The sequence below is a fragment of the Podarcis tiliguerta genome, assembly GCF_965153285.1.
Source record: "Podarcis tiliguerta genome assembly, chromosome: 4".
NCBI lineage: Eukaryota > Metazoa > Chordata > Lepidosauria > Squamata > Lacertidae > Podarcis > Podarcis tiliguerta.
The window spans coordinates 76,879,897-76,904,401 of NC_139537.1; the positions used below are offsets into that span (position 1 = coordinate 76,879,897).

At 41.9% G+C, this 24,505-nt stretch overlaps 1 long non-coding RNA gene across 2 annotated transcripts in view; it reads left to right on the top strand.

Moving 5' to 3' along the window:
• The window catches only part of LOC310676347, a 331,795-nt gene that overhangs the window by 288,612 nt on the left and 18,678 nt on the right, over nucleotides 1-24,505 (top strand). The window lies entirely within an intron of this gene.

Sequence of the window (24,505 nt, forward strand, 5' to 3'; positions counted from 1 at the left end):
GCATGGGTGATGCAGGGAAGTTCGCAATTGGCTGCTCTCCTGAGGTTCTTCACTTTGAAGCAGATTGGTAGTTGGGTTGCCTATTGAGGGTTTTTGGTGAGCCAACATGACAGTGTTGTGGGATTGAGAGCCAGCGTGGTGTCGTGGTTAAGAGCGGTAGTCTCATAATCTGGGGAACCGGGTTCGCGTCTCCGCTCCTCCACATGCAGCTGCTGGGTGAGCTTGGGCCAGTCTGAAGTCTCTCAGCCCCACTCACCTCACAGAGTGTTTGTTGTGGGGGAGGAAGGGAAAGGAGAATATTAGCCGCTTTGAGACTCCTTAAAGGGAGTGAAAGGCGGGGTATCAAATCCAAACTCTTCTTCTTCTCTTCATTGAGGGCTGGAGTGATCGTTCTGTGGTATTATGGCAGTGGACAGAGCTCGTGTAACTTTTCAATAAACGTGTTTTAAACAAACAAGTGTAGGATGAAGGGCCAAAGCTCCTCAACCTTCAACACAAACTACTCTGATCAAATCCCCTAAACTTATTTTTTTAAAATAAATAAATAAATTGGGGAAATTCAACAATAGATTATCTGCATGGTATGTGCTCTGGCCCAGACAACTTAAATCCCACTAATTTTACTGGACAGTTAAGCAGTGCTGTTTTTCTAGAAAAAGAGGTGCCGAAGCTCAAAGCGAATTTCTCCCTTTTTCTTGTAGAATCACAATGGTGCCTACCTGAGAGGTGCCGGAGCTGGAACCACCCCCCCTGCTGTTAAGTAGTAAAGGTAAAGGGTAAAGGGACCCCTGACCATTAGGTCCAGTCGTGACCGACTCTGGGGTTGCGGCGCTCATCTTGCTTTATTGGCCGAGGGAGCCGGTGTACAGCTTCCAGGTCATGTGGCCAGCATGACTAAGTCGCTTCTGGCGAACCAGAGCAGCGCACAGAAATGCCGTTTACCTTCCCGCCGGAGCGGTGCCTATTTATCTACTTGCACTTTGACGTGCTTTCAAACTGCTAGGTTGGCAGGAGCAGGGACCGAGCAATGGGAGCTCACCACATCGTGGGGATTCAAACCGCTGACCTTCTGATCGGCAAGTCCTAGGCTCTGTGGTTTAACCCACAGCGCCACCCGTGTCCCTTCCACAGCGCCACCATCTGCCATTCTGGGTTCTCTCAGTTTCTCTCCCCACACCCACCCCCAATCTAAAATTCAATTTGCTACATATCTGTAGTGGTTTGTGAATTGTTTTTGTCTTGCAAAAATTCAACACAATTTTTCTGTGAATTATTTCTAATAGACACTTTAAAAAAATCAAGAGGCAAACTCATACAACTACTCTGAATTATATAGTGCTTATAATATAGATTTCCTGTGAGAGGCAGCCACAACTGATCTGCATCAGCATAATTTTTATTCTCCCATAACAACGTAAACTCATGGCACATGCATGGAAGTTGCCCATATCTCCTGCTACAATCAGTAAAATTACTCCATCTTAACCAAAAATTATCCTGACTTTGCTTTTGTTCTCTAAAGTTGATAAAGTGAGTTAGTTTAACGATTAATCCTCAGCCCCATATTTTACCATGCTATTGTTTGATACCTGGTATAGTTGATGATCTCTACTCCCCTGCATATAAAGTCCTAGCTGCTGCTAAGAAAGGAGTTCTATAGGCTCTTAACAAACACATTCTTGCATGTCTTTCTGCCTACTATGCAAATACAGATTTCTGTTCAATATAATGCATGCTTGTATTTCAAAAGTGGATATATGCATTTTTAATCCATCTTCCTAATATGTACATTTGTACATATTTTTGGTTGGAGGACTACATCACAATATTCAGAGAAGTGCAGATTCTGGAAGCATATAGCTGCCTTTCAGTTCACAATCTTATAAGAAAAACTGCTCCTTTTCCATTATGGGGTATCCAAGAGCCCCTATAGAGTCCTTAAGTAGGTTCCCTATTGGAAGGAGAAAATAACAGAGGCCAACCAGAGAATATTGAGAAGCAAGTCAGCTAGTAAGCCTGATATGTATTAGCTGTTGCAACAGGGTGCTCACTGCCACACACAGGAGGCAGGAGGGACTCCGAACAATGATGTGCAAGTCCTTATATAGACTTTTGAAGTTGCCCACCCTGTAGCCAGAGACCACCCCTAAAACATCATACATACATCACAGAAAGAGGCAGTCTACAGCAGAAATCCAGTCTACCAGGATAATGGTCACTGACTGCATTACCTGGACAACCCAGCCATTCTTTTGGGATGGTAAATACTTTAATTCCTGAATCTAGGTCACATGCTCATTCCTCCTTGCAGAGAAATATTTGAAGTCACTGGGAGAGTCAAAATGACTTCAGGATTGTTCTCCTGTACTATTTTAGACACGTGGTTTATATACTTATGTATGTGTTTGCCTTGTGAATTTATGAAACATTTATTTTATATTTGGGACCTTAGAATTCTTATACATTGGTACCTTGGGTTGCAGACGCTTCAGTTTACAGATGCTTCAGGTTACAGACTCCGCTAACCCAGAAATAGTACCTCGGGTTAAGAACTTTGCTTCAGGGTGAGAACAGAAATCGTGCTCCGGCGGTGCGGTGGCAGCAGGAGGCCCCATTAGCTAAAGTGGTGCTTCAGGTTAAGAACAGTTTCAGGTTAAGAACGGACCTCTGGAACGAATTAAGTACTTAACCTGAGGTACTATTTTGTTTCAGAGTGTTAGAATTAGGGAGGTTTGTATTAAACTGCAAACTGAGCCAAACATATCCCCAGTTGTAAGCATAGTGCGCTCAAGATTGCATCCAAAGGCCTCATTCCAGCAGGCTGCTGTGTGTGCATGTTGCCTGGTTGGAAAGCCCCAAACACTAGCTTGTGCTGTGCAGCCTTAGTCAGACTCTTGGAAACAATGCCAATCAGTTCAGAAATGAGAGGGGGGAGGAGTGGAATGCATCCTCCCCACTCCCCAGCCTCCAGCAGATGATTGGCAAACACTATTGCAGATGATCTTATCAGGGTTGCACAGCTTCTGGAATTGGGCTTTTTGAGTCTGCAGAGAAACATGAGTTCAGCACAAGCCCCACAAATTGGGGCAATACTATTCCTTTAGCTCCCTTTGAATACAGGAGAAAGAAGTGCTATTGCAGTATCTAGCCGAAGTGTGGGAGGGAATATTAGAGTGACAAGAATTGAAAATGATTTTTAAATACTGTTTGCACATTAATAAATCACATCCATTTTTCATTTATCACCACGTCAGCTTTGTGAGGTGCAGCTGCAGTGCTTTCAAGTGAGGGATAAGTTAATTTGTAAAAAAAACAACTTTAAAAAGTAAAGACAAGTGCACAAGCTGATTTATTAGAATTTAAGGGGAGATAAAAGTCCACTTCGCTTTAAGTAGGGCTGTGTATACAACATATATTTAAACCACATTTAAGGCACGCGGGTGGCGCTGTGGGTTAAACCACAGAGTCTAGGACTTGCCGATCAGAAGGTCGGCGTTTCGAATCCCCAAGATGGGGTGAGCTCCCGTTGCTCGGTCCCTGCTCCTGCCAACCTAGCAGTTCGAAAGTACATCAAAGTGCAAGTAGATAAATAGGCACCGCTCCGGTGGGAAGGTAAACGGCGTTTCTGTGCGCTGCTCTGGTTCGCTAGAAGCGGCTTAGTCATGCTGGCCACAAGACCCGGAAGCTGTACTCCGGCTCCCTCGGCCAATAAAGCGAGATGAGCACCACAACCCCAGAGTCAGTCACGACTGGACCTAATGGTCAGGGATACCTTCACCTTTTTAAGGCACCTAACTTCCCCCAAAGAGTCCTGGGAACCATAGTTTGTTGAGGGTGCCCAGCACTGTAGCCCTGTAAGAGGTAAACTACAGTTCCCAGTTGAATGTGTGCACTGCCTTCAATGAAGCATGGCACTCATGGTGATGCGAGACAACAGAGTGGCAGTTTTGCCTGCAGTGTTACATCTGTGATGACTCATTCATTCATACATGCAGCAAACCATCACTTTTACTGTGTGGTCATGTACATGTGTGAACCAGCTCTGGACTGCTGGGCGTGTGGCCAAAGGGGTTTCCTCTGTAGTATATGGATGCCTCGCCACTGAAAAGCAGGATGGCCCCCATAAGCTTGTTATGTGACATGTCATCTCAAAAAAGACTGCCATGTCCTGCATGCACGTGTGAGCACATGCCAGCTCTTGCTTCTTGGTCCTTCAGCTTCAGAAGCTTGTAATCTTATGTTACATCTTGATCTTCAAAAGCTTATCACAGATCACATGATCATCTCTGTCTGTTTCTCATATGCCCACCCCCTTTGTTGTTGTAGTTGTTTGCAAGTTTGGGCATTTTGGAGCATCTGTTCATTTTTCACAGCCAAGGAAGAACCATATGTTTCATATCTGGTTCTTAAACATGTTTTGATACAACAGGTGGCAAATCTTTAAAAACTATTATTAACTGTTATTACTTTGCCATCTTCATTTAGCACTTGGGTGCCAGGCCCATTCCGCTCCCCAGACAGAAAATTAAAGCACACATTGGGGGGGGGGAATAAATTAGTGCTTTTCATCCCAACTTTGCAACCAGCCAGACAGCTTGTAACGAGCTCTTTAAGGAGAATAGGAACTTATTTCCACTTCCCTATTACATACACCCTTCTTTCTCACAAAACCTGCCCAGTTTGGAAGGTACCATATATATATGGCACTAATCCAAGTTAGGCAGGATTAAATAAAATGTACTGAAATGTACTGAAAGCATTGAAAGGTATCTTATTCTGTTGATTTCAAAGGGATATAAAAGTACAATCAGAAGCATGAGTTCCATAGGGGTTATTTCCTATTTATATTTATTCTCTGGTGGGTAGGCATAAGATTTCAGTTGTATGGTGCAGTTCTGTGCATGTCTATGCAGAAGTATGCCCCACTGAGCTCAACAGGACTTACTTTCAGGATTGTCATTAATAACTTTTAACTGGATTAGGTATGTTCATGGAGAAGTGAAGAATGTTGAGACATGTATTTCTACTATAGGGAAAAACAAAGTTCATATGTGGATAGGGTAGCACAGGGGTCAGCAAACTTTTCCAGCAGGGGGCTGGCCCACGGTCCCTCAGACCTTGTGGGGGGCTGGACTATATTTTTTGGGGGGAAATATGAACGAATTCCTATGCCCCACAGATAACCCAGAGATGCACTTTAAATAAAAGGACACATTCTACTCATGTAAAAACACACTGATTCCCAGATTTATAAGGTGATTGGGCCAGATCTGTTCCCCGGGCCTTAGTTTACCTACCCATGGGGTAGCACCACCACACTAAAGGTTTGCCTGCATAATGGTATCAAAGAGGACAAGTGAAGCCAAAGTGGGGGGGGGGGGGAGCATGAAACATCAATATAAATAGAGGTGTGTGTGTGTGTGTGTGAGAAAGAAGACACTTTTCAACACTGCATAATATGTTCTCAAAAATAAATAAATCTGAATAGTTTCCAAGTCAGCCAGACTTGAAATACAAATGCTGGTACCAAAGTTTAAATGGTTTATTCTTGTGGAAGGTCTGCAAATTTGTCTACAAGCTGAGCCCAACGTGCTTTTAATGCACAAATCCAGTAAGTGGGGTGGTGGTGGTGGTGATTTTTAAAGCACAATGTGTGACAAAAAGCTTTCACGCTGGCAGTTGACCTTGATAAATTGCTACCAGCACCTAGTTAGATAAGGATTCCTTGTTAAAATAAACAAGATTGCACTGGACTGATTGGAACTCTAAGCATTTTGTGGTATTCTTGTTTATCAAATGGGCAGAGCAAACCTAAGTGGGTGAGGAAACAATAATTTCCCGTTGCTGTTGTTGTTGTTGTTGTTACTTCCCAACCTCAGAGTAAACGGAAGCAGAATTGAGCTTGTTGGGTCCTGATATGTTCGTGGACGGCTGTTTCTAAATGATAGTTACAGTGATCGTGGAGGTGGAGTTAGAAGGTTGAGGCAAGGATACAGGGAGAGGATGTATGAGCAACAGATGCCCATAGGGCAGAACAGACTCCAGGGAATAAACAAAGGCAATAACTGTGCATTACTCACCACCACTCTGTTTGTGTGTGCAGTCAATGATGGGAGGAATTCCTGATGAAGTGTGGCACTCCCCCATATTACTTTATCAAGGAGTGGCTGGTGGCTGGCTATCAAAAGAGAAAAAGGCTCTATTCACATATCCAGTTATGTGGATAGATCTACCTCCCTCATATAAATGAATAGGGAAGCCCCAGTGTGTGTGTTGCTAGTTTGGACTTCTTTCCAAGAAATGTTCTACTGGAACACCAGCCTTATTTACTTCGCGAAATAAACATATTTGAATACGTTTCCTTTGTGGGAATATTTCCCACTTCAGATGCGCATACACCTTTTGGTACCATCAGCAGTTAGGTTTCAGCGTAAAACTGTTATCCTTAATTTGAATTCTACTGTCTGTCATTTGCTCATTTAAAGGGAGCGTTGATTGACATGTGGATATGGAAAAAACATATTTGGAGATGGAACAACTATAGCAGAATACCCATGACAGAAGAAACATTATTCTTAAGAAGACAGCACTTACAGAACAATGTCAAAGAAGTGAGAGGCATAAAACTAAACAGTATTCTAAAACTGTATCAGTGTTGGAGGAAAAAAAAAAAAGAGATCAAACTTTGTCTGAAGCATGAAAGTTTAAAAGGAAATCAAGCTCAGCATTCAAAAATACTGTTTTAAAGAGGAATGCCAAATGATCTGGAAGGAAAGAAAACGGTTCCATGAAATAGTTGCATTTGGAAAAGCTTAACAGTGTTATCACTCTGATCTGAAACACGTTTATCTGGAATGAAGTCCTGTTTATTTCTATCAAGGGATAAGCTGAATCTATGAGTTTTCAGTAACATCCCACTTCCCCAGCAGTGCCACCTCTTTTTAGTCATTTTATAACACATTTCTTTGCTTATTTGTTTAATCACTTTCAATTGTCCTGTGTTCCCACTAACAGCAAAATGTGATTGGCTCTGCTGTGATGTCATCCTACCCACTATGTGATCCCTTTGAGTATGAAAATTACAGTTAATGGCATGAGCTGTGACCTGGAAGTTCCAGGTTAAAATTTCAACTCATTGAGCTTGGTCAACTCATTGGGGGCCTTGGGCAATCTACCTTCTCTCTGTAATAATATGAAGACAGTAATAGTTGTCCATTTTATAGAGCTATGGTAAGGGTTACTGAGCTAATTAGGAGTTTGGGGCACTTACAAAAAAGTTACAGGCAGGTAGCCGTGTTGGTCTGCCGTAGTTGAAACAAAATAAAAAATTCATTCCAGTAGCACCTTAGAGATCAATTAAGTTTGTTATTGGTATGAGCTTTCGTGTGCATGCACACTTCTTCAGATACTCTTCTGTTTCAGTGTATCTGAAGAAGTGGTCATGCACATGAAAGCTCATACCAATAACAAACTTAGTTGGTCTCTAAGGTGCTACTGGAAGGAATTTTTTTATTTTGTTACAAAAAAAGTGTTATACAAATATGCTTCCTATTGTCTTGTTGTCCCATCATTTCCTATCATGGTTTGGCACTGGGTAATGAATAGGTGATATACATTCCAACTACAATAACATTTCTAAGCAAGCAATTCAGATATTCAATTTTAGTACGCCTACACTGTAATCTTATACGAGTGCATTCTAATTTTATGAAACTCACTCCGTTGTAGGCTGTAATGTAATAAACACTTACGCAAGAGTAAATTTTCGTTGAACTGAATGGGCTTTACTTCTGAGTAGTCATGCATAGGCTTTTTTCTGTGATAGTGCTCCACAGAAATTTTATTTGCTGTAAAGTCATTTGCTATAATAGCTTAAGAAAAATCAAACCGAGTATAAGACATTTTCTTTCCACTCCTTTGCACTGCAAATAGTAATATAAGCTTAATCAATAATTACCAACTGAGGAGTTAGCACATTATAGACAGGTTACTCAAGTGCTCTCAACCATCAAGTCATTTAACAGTTAACTTATGGATTAAGCAGCTCTTTTAGAAGCTGAATATAAAAATGGCCATTTAAGTTGATCTTTTCATCAATATAATCATCTCTAGAGTTGTCTCTATACAGTAGGACTGCTGCTATGCAAAGTCCAGAACAAGATGAAACTGAAAAATTGCATCAATCTGTTAGTACAGCTGTACACATGACCATTAATACTATTTTTTTCAGTATGGTTGGCTAGTTATTCCCCTGTAAGAAGGACTGTACAACAAATCAAGTCCTTGCATATAATATCTTTAAAGGGAATAATTTTCCACTTCTTGCATTGCAAGTCAGTTGCCTCACCATTTAAAAAGATGTCACATCTATTACAAATACCTGGAGAGTAGGTGTGCTCTTGTGTCTCCCATTGTGGAGTAATAACAGTCTCTGGAAGTATTCTTGCTGCAGAGCCTGATTCTCCTCCTAATTTACAAGAGCTGAAACCAATTTAGAACCTGGAGTTGTTGTGCAGTATTGTGTGTTTCTAAGAGCACCAGGGATAGCAGCAAATACAACAGGGAACATGGTAAAGGTAAAGGTAAAGGGACCCTGGCTCATCTCGCTTTATTGGCTGAGGGAGCCGGCATACAGCTTCTGGGTCATGTGGCCAGCATGACTAAGCCACTTCTGGCCAACCAGAGCAGCGCACGGAAACACCATTTACCTTCCTACCTATTTATCTACTTGCACTTTGATGTGCTTTTGAACTGCTAGGTTGGCAGGAGCAGGGACCGAGCAATGGGAGCTCACCCCTTCGCGGGGATTCGAACCGCCGACCTTCTGATCGGCAAGTCCTAGGCTCTGTGGTTTAACCCACAGGGCACCCACGTCCCTTAGGGAACATGTTAGCAGGGAGTTAAATATGAGTTAAATTATCCATGTCATATTTTATTTTATTTTTAAAACAAGCAATGTGAATCAATCCTAAAACTCGATGGGCTCACACAATGAGGGATCGTCACAGGACAGAGCAACGCCCCTTTGCCCCTTCTACCAAAATAGCATCCTCATGGGCATTCAGCCATCATGCTACACTCTTACAAGGAATGGGAAGCCTATGTTCCCTCCTCTACTTGAGTTTAGCCTCCTTTTCCACTTGGTCAAAAAATACAAGACATTCATGTTCCTGACTCTTCAGAGGGAGTGGGCTGGACAAGCAGATCTAGAACATAGGTGCAAACAGGCCTTCCATTTCCCAGAAATTCCTGATATACCATAGTGAGAGAAAGCAAGGCTCTACTATGCAATATGAGGGAATCCCTCTCTATGTGGGCATATTGATTTATGCCAAGTGTTCTTGCACCCTGAAGTGTCTTTTGGGTACACGTGGCACTTTCTATAGCAGGAGAGCAGCTGATCCAAATGTACAGGGGGTTTTTGTTGTTGTTTTTGTTTTTTGCATTGATATTTTCTTCCCCAGGCAACCAGCACTGTGGAAACCTCCATATATTTTCTGTTGCATCAACTCTTGCCACAGCAAACTGCTCCATGGAATTTCTGCTTCAAATATTTTGTAGCCAAAGTTGTTAAAAGTGTCTGTGGAGTGTGTGATTTCTGACTGCAAGTTGGAAAATAGCCTTGTTAATGCTGTAATCTGCTATAACACTAAAATTGCTTTAAATCATGGGGCTAGGCTGCTGGCCAAGGATTCTTTTGTTAGGTAGATTGCTGGTGAATAGCTCAAAATGGTCAGCTGATAGGAGCTAATGGCCAGGAGATGGTCTCCTGAATACATGGAGATCACTCTGCCTTCAGTATTTTGAAGGGGAAAGGCCTTAGAGCATGGGTAGGCAAATGTTTGGTTTGGCCTAATAGGGTGAAGTCACTTAGTAGAAGAACTAGTAGGAGAAAATTGAAAACATGTTCCATTGGCAAGCTGAATAATATTTCTAGGCATTGTCACCTTGCACATAGGCTACATCTTTCAAGCTACGAATTCCAAGTTTGCTATTTGCAGGAGTTCTCCTGTTGCTTTTGGACCAAAGCTGTTTGCTAAGAAGCAGCTCTGAAGTGTCCTGCACCCTGGTGGATTAGAGGACACTTGATGTGTTTAGTATGTTTGCAATTGAAATATAGACTTCTCACCGATGGATTTCGTTCAACTAAAAAAAGGAGGGGGGGAAATAGGCCAAAACCCAAACCAATAAAATTAATTCGCACAGTGAAAGAATTTGCAGACATTCTGCCAAACTGTGATATGTTTCCAAGGAAGCCAAGTTCAAGATCAGTGCCAAGTGGCATAGGGAGAAATCGGATCCCATTCTAATGAGCTGGCATGAGTTGGGAAGATCAATAACTGAAGGCAGTTATTGTGCGATGGCAAACTGTGAGCCAGTTGAAAAGTAGTTGGCAATCAAAGAATATCAGGGTCTCCCTAATCAACTGAGAGTCCATGCAGGAATGGAAAAGTAAAATATGGAACCAAAACAAAATATTCACCCCAGAAAATTAGGGTCTCTTTATAGATCATGGTCAGAAGCGGGGACAGGGACTCCCATTCTATGCACTATGTACTTGGAAGCTACTCTCACAGAGCTTAATAACCTTCCAGAATAAGTGAGCACAGAATTGCATTCTTAACCCACTAGATGCTGGCTTTGCTGGAAATCACAGGTTTGGGGCTGTTACTCACACATTCCTGAGTGTCATTCAGTTCCTCATCCTTTAATCAATCAATACTGATGGCTTTCAGCTGAGTGTGTCAATTGATGTTTGTGGTGACCTAAGGAGAAATGAGAGACGTATCCATGTTGTTTGATCTGTTATGGCCCATTCACAAATCCAGGCTGCAACAATCATCAAGTTCTTGAACATATGTATGTGAACTGGCTCACCGCTGAAGGTTTAAAAGGTTTTATCGCTGCTGCCATATGCAATTGTCTACACAGCTTACATAAAGTTTTAGGTCTTGTAGAAGCAGGCCATGTTAATTCACATGTTGTTTAGATTCTGCTTAATAACACAGAGACTGTTTAGTTCTTGTACCCCCATATTAGTGGAAGTTTGGGAATGCCTTTCCAGGTCACTTTCTTTTGGAGATCTGACGTTGCTGGATACTTAGGCTGACTTTGTAAAAACGTGTTTATTTAACAAACGTGCAGAGTAAGAAGAAATGATAAGCATGCACTAACTGTCCCTGGCAATTTTACAACTGAAGCAGCGCAACTCATTCCATCCAGCAAGTCCAGAGGATACTACTTCCCTCTGGACCAAATACACAGTGAATCTCTTTAATCATATATGTGGTAATACATTAACTCACAATATTTTCCTTTCACATTTCATCTTTCATGGACTGGTGTCACACAACTTTATCTCTGTTCATTTGCGGCGTGTGTATGTCTCACATTTCCTCCAAAGAGCTCAGGGTAGTGTGTATAAGACTCCAGTTGGTCTTCATTCTTGGTGCTGGTCAGCCCCAGAGCTGGTTAGCTTTAGAGCAGGGGTCAGCAAGGTTTACCTCACCTGGGCCGGTTCACTCCAGCGGAGATCCCTCTGTGGGCTGGACTGCGTGCATGCATGAGCGCATGTGGCCACGATTTCCTGCATCTGTGCAGACAAGATTTTTGGCATCTGCGTCTGCGCAGGCACGATTTCCAGCGTCTGAGCATGCACAGATGTGATTTCTGGCACCGTGGAAGTGAGTCCCCGCGCCACACTGCGCTGGGGTGGCTCGGTTTGGGGGTGGCTCGGGGGCCGGTTAAACAACCCCTGTGGGCCACTTGTGGGCCATGGGCCTTAGGTTGCCTACCCCTGCTTTAGAGACTGAACTACAGTGGTACCTCAGGTTAAGTACTTAATTCGTTCCGGAATTAACCTGAAACTGTTCTTAATCTGAAGCACCACTTTAGCTAATGGGGCCTCCTGCTGCTGCCGGGCCACCGGAGCACGATTTCTGTTCTTATCCTGAAGCAAAGTTCTTAGCCTGAAGCACTATTTCTGGGTTAGCGGAGTGTGTAACCTGAAGCGTATGTAACCTGAAGCGTATGTAACCCGAGGTACCACTGTATATCTGAAGCATTCTGACTTGAGAGTGAAGCTTCCTTTTCCAGTGAACAGTTAGTAAGCTGTATCAGGATGTCTGCCCCACAGGCTCCAACAACAATCAGATTAATTAGCAAGTGCTTAGTTCATGTATACAACTATGCAAACTGTTATTGTTATGAAAGCACTACAATATACATAAGGCCATGTGAAATGACCCTTGGGAGGCAGACTTTCGGATAAACAAAGGCACTGGTGCAGAAGCCAATCTCTTCCCAAATCAGATGACAATGCAATGCCTATGGTGCAGAGATTTGCTTTCAAATGAAAGAAGAAAGATCACCCCCACCCTAGAAACTGATTTATTCTTTTGCAGCTAGCTTCCCGGTCATAAAATGCAAGCCATTTTTGGGCCAGCGAGCATGTGATTTTGAGCATCTCTCAGTATGGATGTTGGTATTTCTGTATTCGTTTCCAGTCCCATTGCCCTCTATTCTGAAGAATAAGATTTATTCTCCTTTATCCCACTGACTCTTTGGCTCCATGTCTGCAGGTACATTTCTGTAGATAAATCCACTACCAAGCCTAAATAAGGTTCATCTATGAAGGACAGTTCCTTATGCTTCTGGTACTCAAATACAGCAGTCCTTAAACTTTGGTCACCTCCAATTAGATAATCTGCTCTTGTTTTAATTATGAGATTATGAGCCATTTTTCTGCAGACCTTATAAATTGGATTGCTTCATCCAGCCTGTTGAAGAGTAGGCTTCTGCACTTTGCAGTTTCAGAGGATTCCAGCTGACAAGCACATTTTGTTAGGAAACACACCACAACGATAGCTGCCTAATCTCTTAGAAACCCGGTTTAATGCTCCTTATTTAATTTCAAAATCAGCTAGTGGCAGAACATGGCCAAACACAACACACAACTGTAATCGACTGCATGTGCAACACAAATGATGACTTATTGTTATCTTTCAATAACATCTTTGTTACTCCTTTCAAAAGGAGGAAAAATGTGAAAAGTATGAAAGTGATATTAAGCAGATGTTAGACGGTAGTTGTCAATCTTGTCTAAGCATGCAGGTGCTAATGTGTTATAATTATCCCTTCTGGCAGTTGATATTTAGGATTTTGGATCCCACCTAGTCAATCACAGCTGTAATTGTTAAGCTTCTTACATAGCTAATATGCTGGGTAATAACTAGATCAAGATTTAATATTTGACGTTTACTATCAATTATCTTTTCTTCTGACATACATCTCCAGTACTCAGATTCCTGGAGATTAGGCACTTTTCCAGACACTCGGTATAATAAATAAAAAGAATTGTTGCTGTGTAAGACTTAAATCAAAGAAACATCGTGATCCACATTTCTCCAGGTTTATGCAATATATTTACTTGTAGTAATTTGTCTCACATTTACCCCTCTCTTTTATCAAGTTGCTTACAGAAGAAACCCATAGTTCAGAGTTCCATAGCAATATTCTGGCAGAGTATGAAACTGGTACTATTTCTACACAGTGTAATATACCAAAACATCCATATAGGAAGTGTAGCTTGCTCCTACTCTATTTGCTACGGTCTGAAACTTATTTTACTCCTTGTGACCTGCTAGTCCAGAATTCCGCATGACTACTATTCCAAAGATGGTTAGGAAGTATCAATTATGATCAAAACAAACCAATCTAAAATCATAAAGCACTTCCTGATCAGTACTTTTGAGTAAACAGATCCTCAGATTTCATTTGAAATAAGCATGCTAGTTCACCAAATCTGAACGCATGGTCCTGCCTCCTGATGGGGTGAATGATTATCTGGGCAACGCTCATGTGATTGATGATGGTTAGGTTTTGCATGGCAAATATTTTCCGGAGTCAATCCTCTAACTGAGATCCAAGAAACCACTAGGCTTGCCAAAGTAGTAAGATTTTTGTTGTTCTCCCGTAGGGTCCCAAACTACGACTTGAGAAGAAGCCAGGATCTGAAACCATGTTCTGATTTGGGCTTGTTCTAACAAGCCACAATTCCCCGACTTTGGGCATCACAAGGAACCATGGGTAACTTAAAATTTAAAAAATGAACGCTTTTAATCTCCCCCCTCTGCTGCAAAAAGGAATAAAAATTTAGGAGGAGTGCATACACCTAAGTCTTATGGGTGCATGTTGAATGTTTCCTGTTATATCTGACATGTTATATCTGTTATATCTGTTATATCTGGAGCTCCAAAGATATCTTAACAATTCTCAGAAGCCCAACAAATTATTTAATAATATCATCTAGTTCAGCCTTCCCCAGTCTAGTGTCTTGGTACTCTCCAGATGTTTTGGACTACAACTTGCATCATCCCTGACTAACGGACCCGCTATTCCTTGTGACAAGTTAAAATAGAAAACCACAGTTTTGCTCAATAAAACTGTTAGTGTTTGGAGCATCATAAGCAACAGCATACATGTCTTGAATTTTTTTTCCATATGCACTAGCTTCTGAACAAATGTAGACAGGTAGTTTGTGTTAATTAGAAAAAAGGCAATTTAACCTAATCTTCTCCTTTTCAGACAAGCTGGCAACACAACAAATAATGGCGGAAAGCGCTCCACCATTGAAAACCACACTAGTAATCTTCGAAACAATATTGTTACAAGTTAAGTACTCCCTGTTGCCTCCAGCAGACAGGGTCTAGTTTCAAGAGGATCTTGCTCAACTTTGAATGGAAAACGTCTGAAATGTTGACAGCACAGAACATTAAGGTTTCAGAGCAAAACAAATGAAACCGGACCGTGTCATTTTGCAATAAAACACGAAGTTGTGTAATAGTGCCTTTTTAAAGCCACTTGCACATTTCAAGACTTCAAATAAAATGCTATTAACACAGACAGATAAACAGGCTAAGCCATTATTTGCCTGGGGTGATACCCTTGTGATTTACAACAGGCAAAGAAAATATAGTAGCATAGCTGTTCAAAATTGAATGATATCAGTACCAAAATAATCCTTTCATAGAGCTATAAGGGCCTTTGATAAGAAATTCAAAAAAATTGCATGTTTTTTCAAAGCAAATCCAGTCACATACAAGTGCCTATTATACAATCCAATTACTTTTTTAAGTGCGCCTGTAAAGTTACTTTTAGTTTGACCATCAAACAGGAAGCCTTCACAGACGTTAACTCAGCAGTCAGCTCCTAACACTCCCTCACACCTTAGCACAGGCATCCCCAACCTGTGGCCCTCCAGATGTTCTGGCCTACAACTCCCATGATCCCTAGCTAACAGGACCAGTGGTCAGGGATGATGGGAATTGTAGTCCAAAACATCTGGAGGGCCGAAGGTTGGGGATGCCTGCTTTAGCATGACCAAAAATAGAACCCTGGAAGGTGAGATGTTGGTAGGAGATGGCTTGATTATATTTGCTTATTCTGAAGGTTTAAACCTCATATTTCAATCATATGATTTTCAACACTACTTACAAATAATGCTACAATCCCCCCTTCCCTAAAAAAAACCCAAAAACCTCACACATAGTTAAGTTGGCAGGGGTGCCAACTTGAATAAAATATTGTGGGGGACCAGGTAAGCAATGCCCTGCATAATCAATCACATGATACAGAGTCCACACATCATTTGAATGACAATGCCCATCATCATCTTTGGGGTTGGCCACCTCAAATATTTTATTGGAGGGGGGAACTACGGCCCCTAGGAGCTGGCTCCTACGGATCCTAGTACCACACCCAGGTTCCAAAGAGCCATGGAACAGCAACTCAATCACCCACCACCACCACCACGCTGTGCAGGAAACTGCTTTCGAACTGCATTCTTTCAGAATTTGTGCACAATCCACCCTTCCTTCTTGAACACTGCTAACACAGAGGGGATCTGCTATAGGACTCAAAGGAACCTTTTACCTGGGTGCATCGCCATTACGTAAAAGGAATGGGAGGCTTCTCTAGGGACATTCACACAGGCCATTTGCACCAGTGAAAAGTCCTCCGATGGGACCATGTTGCAATTTGGAACACAGCCTGTTTCCACAAGATGGAGACCCCAGTGTAGAAATGGTACTGCGTGTGTTTGGTTGGAGCCTTACAGGTCAACCTCCAGAGGGGAGAAAAATCATTTCACTTTCTAGTAAGCGTCTAGTAAAGCATCCAGTATTCTATCTCCAACCCAATGGAAATTAAGTTAATTGCAACCAACGCATCCCATTGATTGTTAGACTAGCTTGTTCTGGAGTGTGGTTTATGTTTAGAGTGGTACCTCGGGTTACAGATGATTCAGGTTACAGATGCTTCAGGTTTCAGACTCTGCTAACCCAGAAATAGTACCTCGGGTTAAGAACTTTGCTTCAGGATGAGAACAGAAATCGTGCTCTGGCGGTGTGGCAGCAGCAGGAGGCCCCATTAGCTAAAGTGGTGCTTCAGGTTAAGAACAGTTTCAGGTTAAGAACGGACCTCCAGAACGAATTAAGTTCTTAACCCGAGGTACCACTGTACTTTTCTCGTACACACCTTGCGGAGTGCAAATCAGCCTCCTTTGTAATTTGTTTGTTTGTTTATATATTTATTAATTTAAAAGGGTTGTTTGTTGTTGTTTTTTAACCCGCCTTTCAGGTTATGTTGTTCCTATAAGGAAGTTGAAAACAATTTTAATATACCGGTAGTAATAACATGAATAAAATACACAATCAACGCCCCTAATTTATATGCAGCAGCAAAAAATAATAATAATGTAGAACAGGGGTCTGAAACCCGCGGCTCCAGAGCCGCATGTGGCTCTTTTACACCTTTGCCGCGGCTCCGGGACAGATACTAGCGAGGGGAGGAGGCGCATTGTGCGCCCCGACACTCCCCACTGTGGCGGGCGCTGTACTGGCTGTGACATCACATGGGGGCGGTGCGTGCGTTCCCCCTATTCCAAACTCTGTATAGCTCTGTCACAGGATCTTGCAACTCTTTTTTAAAGGCTTGTTTCCCCTCAGCCCAGCTCAGCCCTTATACTGAATAATGTTTGGAATAGGAATATGTTACATGGGAGTAATTTACCTAGGTATAACTTATGCTGGCTTCCTATAATTTGGAATGCTGTGCTAGGGAGCAATCCGAATGCAGGATCTGCCAGGATGAGCAGAGTTTGGAATAAATGGAACTACGCCTGAGCTGGATGGTGCCAGGAGTCATGAAATTAAAAGACGCCTGCTTCTTGGGAGAAAAGCAATGACAAACCTAGACAGCATCTTAAAAAGTAGAGACATCACCTTGCCGACAAAGGTCCGTATAGTTAAAGCTATGGTTTTCCCAGTAGTGATGTATGGAAGTGAGAGCTGGACCAGAAAGAAGGCTGATCACTGAAGAATTGATGCTTTTGAATTATGGTGCTGGAGGAGACTCTTGAGAGTCCCGTGGACTGCAAGAAGATCAAACCTATCCATTCTGAAGAAAGTCAGCCCTGAGTGCTCACTGGAAGTACAGAACCTGAACCTGAGGCTCCAATACTTTGGTCACCTCATGAGAAGAGAAGACTCCCTGGAAAAGACCCTGATGTTGGGAAAGATGGAGGGCACAAGGAGAAGGGGACAACAGAGGACGAGATGGTTGGACAGTGTTCTCGAAGCTACCAGCATGAGTTTGACCAAACTGCGGGAAGCAGTGGAAGACAGGAGTGCCTGGAGTGCTCTGATCCATGGGCTCACCAAGAGTCGGACACAACTAAACGACTATACAACAACAACAACACGCCTGAGCTGAGGCCAGGCTAATTCCCCCTGGGGAATGGCTTTCATTGACAGGGATTCTGTAGGGAGAAATTATGAAGAAGGGTGTGCTACCTGGGGCCCCATGCCTCTCCCCTGGGGTCTTTCCAAAATGAAAGCACTCTCTCCACACACACACACCTAATATAATGAGGGACACAAATAAAAGTCAAGAGCCATACAACATTTCTTAAAAGTACCTCCTACAGTGCTACCCTATACACATCTTACACAGAAGTAAGTCCTCTTGAGTTGTGTGGGGATGGAACTGAACCCTCAGATTAGCTTCACATGTTGCCTTTGATACAGGCTCTAGAGTGCAAAGCATGCACACATTATGTCAGTTGCGGATTCTGTAGGCGGTGTGTTTGCTAACTTTCACTTTAGATGCATGGAATTGGCAACCAGAAAATAACTGGGCTGCCCATAAAGGCATCAGTGCCATTTTTATTGTGGCATTATGTTTTAATTATTCAAGTGTAAGCAAGTAGGCACCAGATCTATTAAGTAAAGAATAAATCTACTATAGTTAGATATAGCATACTAAGCAATTGTCTCTTTAAATAATAAAAAAATATATAGCGGAAAAAAGGTTCCACAAAAAAATGTCGTATTTGTATAGACTCCAAATCCCCTCTGTTTAAACAGAGTGATTAATATCAGCTCCTGTAGGAAATTAAATTCAGGGAAGAACAGTAATATGCAGATATGCAGATTTCTAGACGGAATGGCTAGCCCTGGGTAACGGAGTCAGGTTGATTAATCTGCATCCACAGAATACAAAATGAAATGCAGAGCTCTCCTGGGTTGCACTAGAAATGAGTTTTCCTCCTTACATTAGAAATAAATGGACACACACATATCCACACAAATTGCAAAGGACCTTTAGAGCATGTGGCATGTTTACATATATGATGTTTAATATTTTAAATGAATATGTCTTGGCTTAGAGTGAATAATGAATTAATATTTCATTATATATGTATGTATATAAGTATGTTTACACACACACACATGCACACACACCAAGCACACTTTAATCTTTGCTGATCTGAGAAGTATAAGACAATATTGCGCATCCACATTAAAGTGCATCTTTGATTCATTCATATCTGCCTACTTCGCAGGAATACAGTTTGGAGATAAATATCATCACAAACAGTGTCTCGTGGAGGAAAGAAAGTGAGGCCATACAGCCTTACTTAATGCTCAGGTTTAAAAAAAGAAAAAAGAAAGAAAAAAGATTTAGTTCAGTGTATTACTTCTACAGTTAAAATCATATCAAAAACCTAACCACGAAGGAACAAGGATACAATTGTAGAGGGTGAGTTTGGACAGGGATAAATAACATTATGAATAATTACCACCACCACCTTAGCCTTTTAAAATGTTAATCTGTTTACATTATCTGTCCCAGATTAAATGTAAGAGTTTTGATCATGTAATAATGCCTTTTTAACAGAAAAATATTTACAGGAAAATTCAAAATGTCATTTTCAGGCTCCCCCACCCCCCCTGTCGTTACTGGAAACCCAAGCCTGTTATTTAAAATCGTTCACGGTCTCTCCAATAATTGTATAGAAGTAGGCATTATGCTATATTATTAAAGCTGTAATTTCCTGCTGAATCTGGCTGGATGTTTCTTTTTATCACTTGGCAATTTCTATCTAGTTATGGCATAATTAAGTTTCCTGACCCTTGCTCACTCTCTTAACAGGACGCTTAGAAATATACCAGAATTGCAGATCTTCAACCTGATGTCCCCACATAGTAATGGAATAAAATTATTAATCCAGTAATTGTACAGAACACATTACTTTGCATTGAATGTTCCTATTTTTCATTTTCTGTTGGTGACAATCAGCCAGAGGTACAAATCATTTCTGCAGGGAGCAGAGCCTGCCTGGGGAGGTGGATGGGGGGGAGAGATTCTCTCATTCACTCTTCTGTAGCTACCTGTACAGCTGTGGTTTTTCAGAGTCTAACACAGTACTCGGCTCAGGTGAACAAAACAAAGTTAATAAATGGAAGGAGGAACAAGATACGTCTCTCGGCGGCGGCTTCCTAGGCATCAATAGCAGAGTCTTGCCCCCCAAATGATAAATTCCCCCACATCCAACTGCATGTCTGCAAATGAGCCTCAGTTAGCTGTTTTTCAATTCGCCCAAATTATTAGTATTATCCTTCCGCACAGCGCAATTGTGGAAATGGACGGCGTTAAGAACCAAATGAGGCAGACGTGCATTTCTTTGGGGTCACTTCTTTGCCATGTGAACCTTGCAAGCCAGAGACTGCGCGCTGCTGGATTAACTATGTAAATATCTGCATGGGCATTTGGCGCAAGGAATGTGTTCAGCAGAAGGGGACAATGGGGAGGCGAGGGAAGGAACACTTACCTTATGCAAATTCTCAGGGAGGTTAAAATTCTATTTTATATTTTTATAGTAGGATTTTTAAAAATATTTTTTGTAAGCAAATAGAAATGCTTTTAGTTATTTTGTGGATTCTACCTTCCGTAAACAGACAATAGCAGTTGGCATGGTCACCTGACCTCCAGTTGGTTGCTTCTGATTACTAGGAAGCAGAGGGTGAGGGGAGGCAGCAGCGAGGTCAGCGCAGGAAAAGCACACAGGTGGAGCCAATTTTGCAGCCCTGTTTGGAGGTTTGCAAGTGTGGGTGGGTGGGGAACCGATAACTGTCCAATGATATCTGAGAATGCTCAGGAGTCATGGAATGCTAACTGACTGCTGGGGAGAGATGGATAGAGGGGCAGTGATGAGAGCCATAGCTAGGTGATCTTGCACTCCTGGCAGAACCGTCCAGATTGCGCTCCCTAGCCATGGACAAATTAGCTCTTCTTTCCGCCTCTCCTCCAACAACCCCCTTCCACCCATTCAATTCCTCATGCACTTCAATTCCTCACACACTAATTGATACTTTTATTTATAGACATATATATGGACATATTTTTAAGCCAATTTTGCACCACTGCCTCTCGCCTGCACCCCTGGCGGAGGCATTCCTCACCACCCCCTAGCTATGGCCCTGGCAGTGCTATTTTGTTGTAGTGGCATGCGGGAAAATTTATCCTAGGGGAACAGTTATAATAATAACTTTCCAGGCGGAAAGGTGGATTTCCCACCCTCCTATAAAAAACATTTTTAACACACACAGCTTGGCTAGGGGGTGGGGGTGAGGGTGGTGCTCACTGGGTGCCACTCACCCAGGGGGTGGCACTTTCTGTGGGGCCTGCTGTGCGCCCAAGTCATGCGTGTCTCCTGAGAGTAATGCAGTAGTCAGGCACCAGAGTAGGCACCACAGTAGGCACCACGCCACCCGGCCGAATCCTGACAAGACAGAAGTACTGTTTTGGGGGAATAGAGAATGGGCAGGTATGGGGGACTCCCTGGTCCTGAATGGGGTAACTGTGCCCCTGAGGGAGCAGGTGTGCAGCCCGGGGAGTCATTTTGGACTCTCATTTGTCCATGGAACTGCAGGTTAATTCTGTGTCCAGGGTAACTGTGTACCAGCTCCATCTGGTAGGCCGGCTAAGACCCTACCTGCCTACGCTCTGTCTTGCCAGAGTGGTGCATGCTTTGGTTATCTCCCGCTTAGACTACTGCAATGTGCTCTTCTTGGAGCTACCTTTGAAAGTGACTGCAACTAATCCCCATCAGATGTCAATGAAATAAACAACTACCTGACTTTTAGAAGAGGGGAAGAGGAAATGAATCTAGGACCACAATGAATTGATTGATTGATTGATTGTCTTGCTCCTCCTCCCAAAGCATCCAAGGGGAGCAAACAAGTGATAAAACAATAAAAAGATGCTAAAAACAATACCAAAATTAATATAGATGCAAATAGGGAAACCTCTCTACTTAAAAGGCTTGTAGAAAGGGGAAGTTCTTCAATAAGTGCCCAAAAGATGGCAAAAATGACACCTATTATATTTCTCAATTAGTAGGAACTCAAGCAGTTTTATGGTTGTTTTTAAACCAGCGACTCCCACAACTATGTGAGATAAGATTATTACTCCCATGCTGCAGAAGGGGATTTCACATAAGCTCACTTTATCACCTTATGCACAGTACTTAGCAACTCAGGTAGTTCACACGTTTATCTGCAGCTCATCCATGATGAGATACCAAGTGCTACTGAACCTGAATGTGTGAATCAGCTCAATAATCTAGCAGGTGGATTACACTATCCCATATCACCACTGGTGACTCGCTTTCCCCCTTCTTCGAAAGAGAGGGGGGGGGGGGGAGAAGATAGAGAGATTCCAAATAAAATTCAGCTGAGACTGATCATCTGACTGACACATCAGTATAAGCTTGCACTGGTCTAAGTAGGCAGAAATGCACTTGAGCCGTTGGGCTGTGTTTATGGTTAACAATCTCGTAAAATGGAAATTTAAAGGAGAAACAGCAAGGCAAAAAATCAACATCTTCATTCAGGCGCTATCTATTTCAGACTAAAGCAGCATAATGTGTCCAGTGTTTACATCTCATTTCAGAAAAGAGCAAATAAATTGTGTTATGGGTGTGCTGTGCTACAGTTAATGTCTCAAATCCCATTGCTTTCAAATGCTTTGATATATTCCCCCCTCCCTCCACTTTCCTGTCTTGCCCTATAATCATGCCTTTTGGTCTTGCAGAAGAGTAAATCGGTAAAAGCAGAGTGTGGTGGTTGCACAGTATTTCCAGGCTGGCAGGTTTATAAACTAATCCACATTCTTCCCTTTCAGCATCTATATGAGGGGAACGTGTGTAATTTTCACTTCTCGGGTAAATGCAACTGTTCAAATAATGAAAAAATACTGTTTTAAAGTGCCATTAGACAATAGGCCTTTCCCCCTATCAAAAACAATACTACAGCAGTCAGCTGGATTGTGTGTGTGTTTGTGTGTACACACACACACACACATATATACACACACAGTATACATATAGGCTACAAAATAGCTCTGATTTTATTTCCATTGAATCAGTCGCGGTGGAAAAAGGTAATCGTCGTAATCACAGCAAAGATTTCTCTCTATTTGTCTAGGCACTTAGGCAGGCCGCATCACCTAAGTCTCTGAGCAACTAGAGCAGGATAGCTCAGGGGTAGTTTTGATACAGACATGCAAACCTCATTCCTTAATTTGTTTTGCATAAGATCGGTTGGTGCTCTTGAGATAATCTCACTCATGACTGTGACTTTTTTCTCCTTGCCAGTAATAAACTTTTTTCAAAAACTGCACACTTTAATAGCTGAGGTTCTATAGGGCAACTATCAAATAAGGAAACTGAACATTTCCAAATTATGTTATAGCCTTAGCCATCTTTAAAAAACAAAAAGTTTTCAAGGAATTGTGTTGGTAAATAAGATGCAAGCTTGCCAAGACAACCTTTAGAAACGTATGTTGTGCATATAAAGAATTATATATTAGAATCGCCAAGTTTCCAACTATCCTCTGCCTCACTGCTTTTAAATTTGAGGTGCAGATAGCAGATAATAATGATAAATCTCTATGTAGCGAAAAGCTTCATCGACCGCTTTCTACAGATGAAGCTGAGTTTAAAGGCACAACAGCAGGGCAGGTTTTTTCAATTCAGTTGGCAACCCTGTTATATAATGAAGATAGAGATGATAGATAGACAGACAGACAGACAGATAGATAGATAGATAGATAGATAGACAGACACACACCTCTACTACAGATATGAACCTGCACATGCGTATCTAAAGCGAGTCAAAGTTGGGAATCCACCTTGAGTCCTGTCAGGCAAAAAGGTGGGATATATTATTATTATTATTATTATTATTATTATTATTATTAGCAGCAGCAGTAGTGGCAGCAGCATTTAAATTTATATACTGCCTTTCAGCCAAGGTCTCAGGGCGGTTTGCAAGATAAAATTACAGGATAAAGCACAAAATTAATAGTTGAAACAAAAACAAAATGAAAACCACCCCCTCCCATAAGACAAAGAAAGAAACCAGTTAGCATCTCAGGCTGAACTGAACGTCACTCTACAAAGTGTTCAAAGATAATACTTGTTTTTGTTATTATGGACACTCTGTTGCCTTTGAACATTAGACACATACCTGGATAACATAGAATTTAGAGTCCTTTGGTGGCATGGTAATCTATGCATTAAAAGCAAACTAATGATTGGCCCAAAACACTTTTAAACAATTAACAGCGCAGTTCTATGCACAACTTAGAGGTAAGGCCCATTGTATTCAGTTGGGTTTACTTTCAGGAGGGAAGGGATGAGGGAATATGATTCAGTTCACATTTAAACGTGAGTCTTCTTAATTCACATTTTGCAAGACAATGCGCTTGCCAAAATACACCCAGTCACATTTCTCTGAATTTTGCAGTGCAGTTCTACAGCCAAGTAATTGGACAAAAATTCACAAAGGGTCCATAGAAATGCATACATTCGTTGAAAATGACATAAAAATGCACTATATTAGGGGGGAACTGTGTTGTAAAAAAAGTGTCTATTAGGTAAAATAGCATGCAAATATGTGTTTATTGGGGAAAAATTCGCACAAACAGCAGAGGAATATTCATGAGGTTTTGTTTGTTTGTTTGTTTGAAGGCAAAAACAAATGGGGAACTGAATTTGATTTCGGAAAATAAGAGAGGTAAGTCAAAATTGCCAGGTTTACCCATCGCTACTCTCAGGAAAGTGTGCATCGTATTATAGCCTAACAAAGCAATCCTGTGC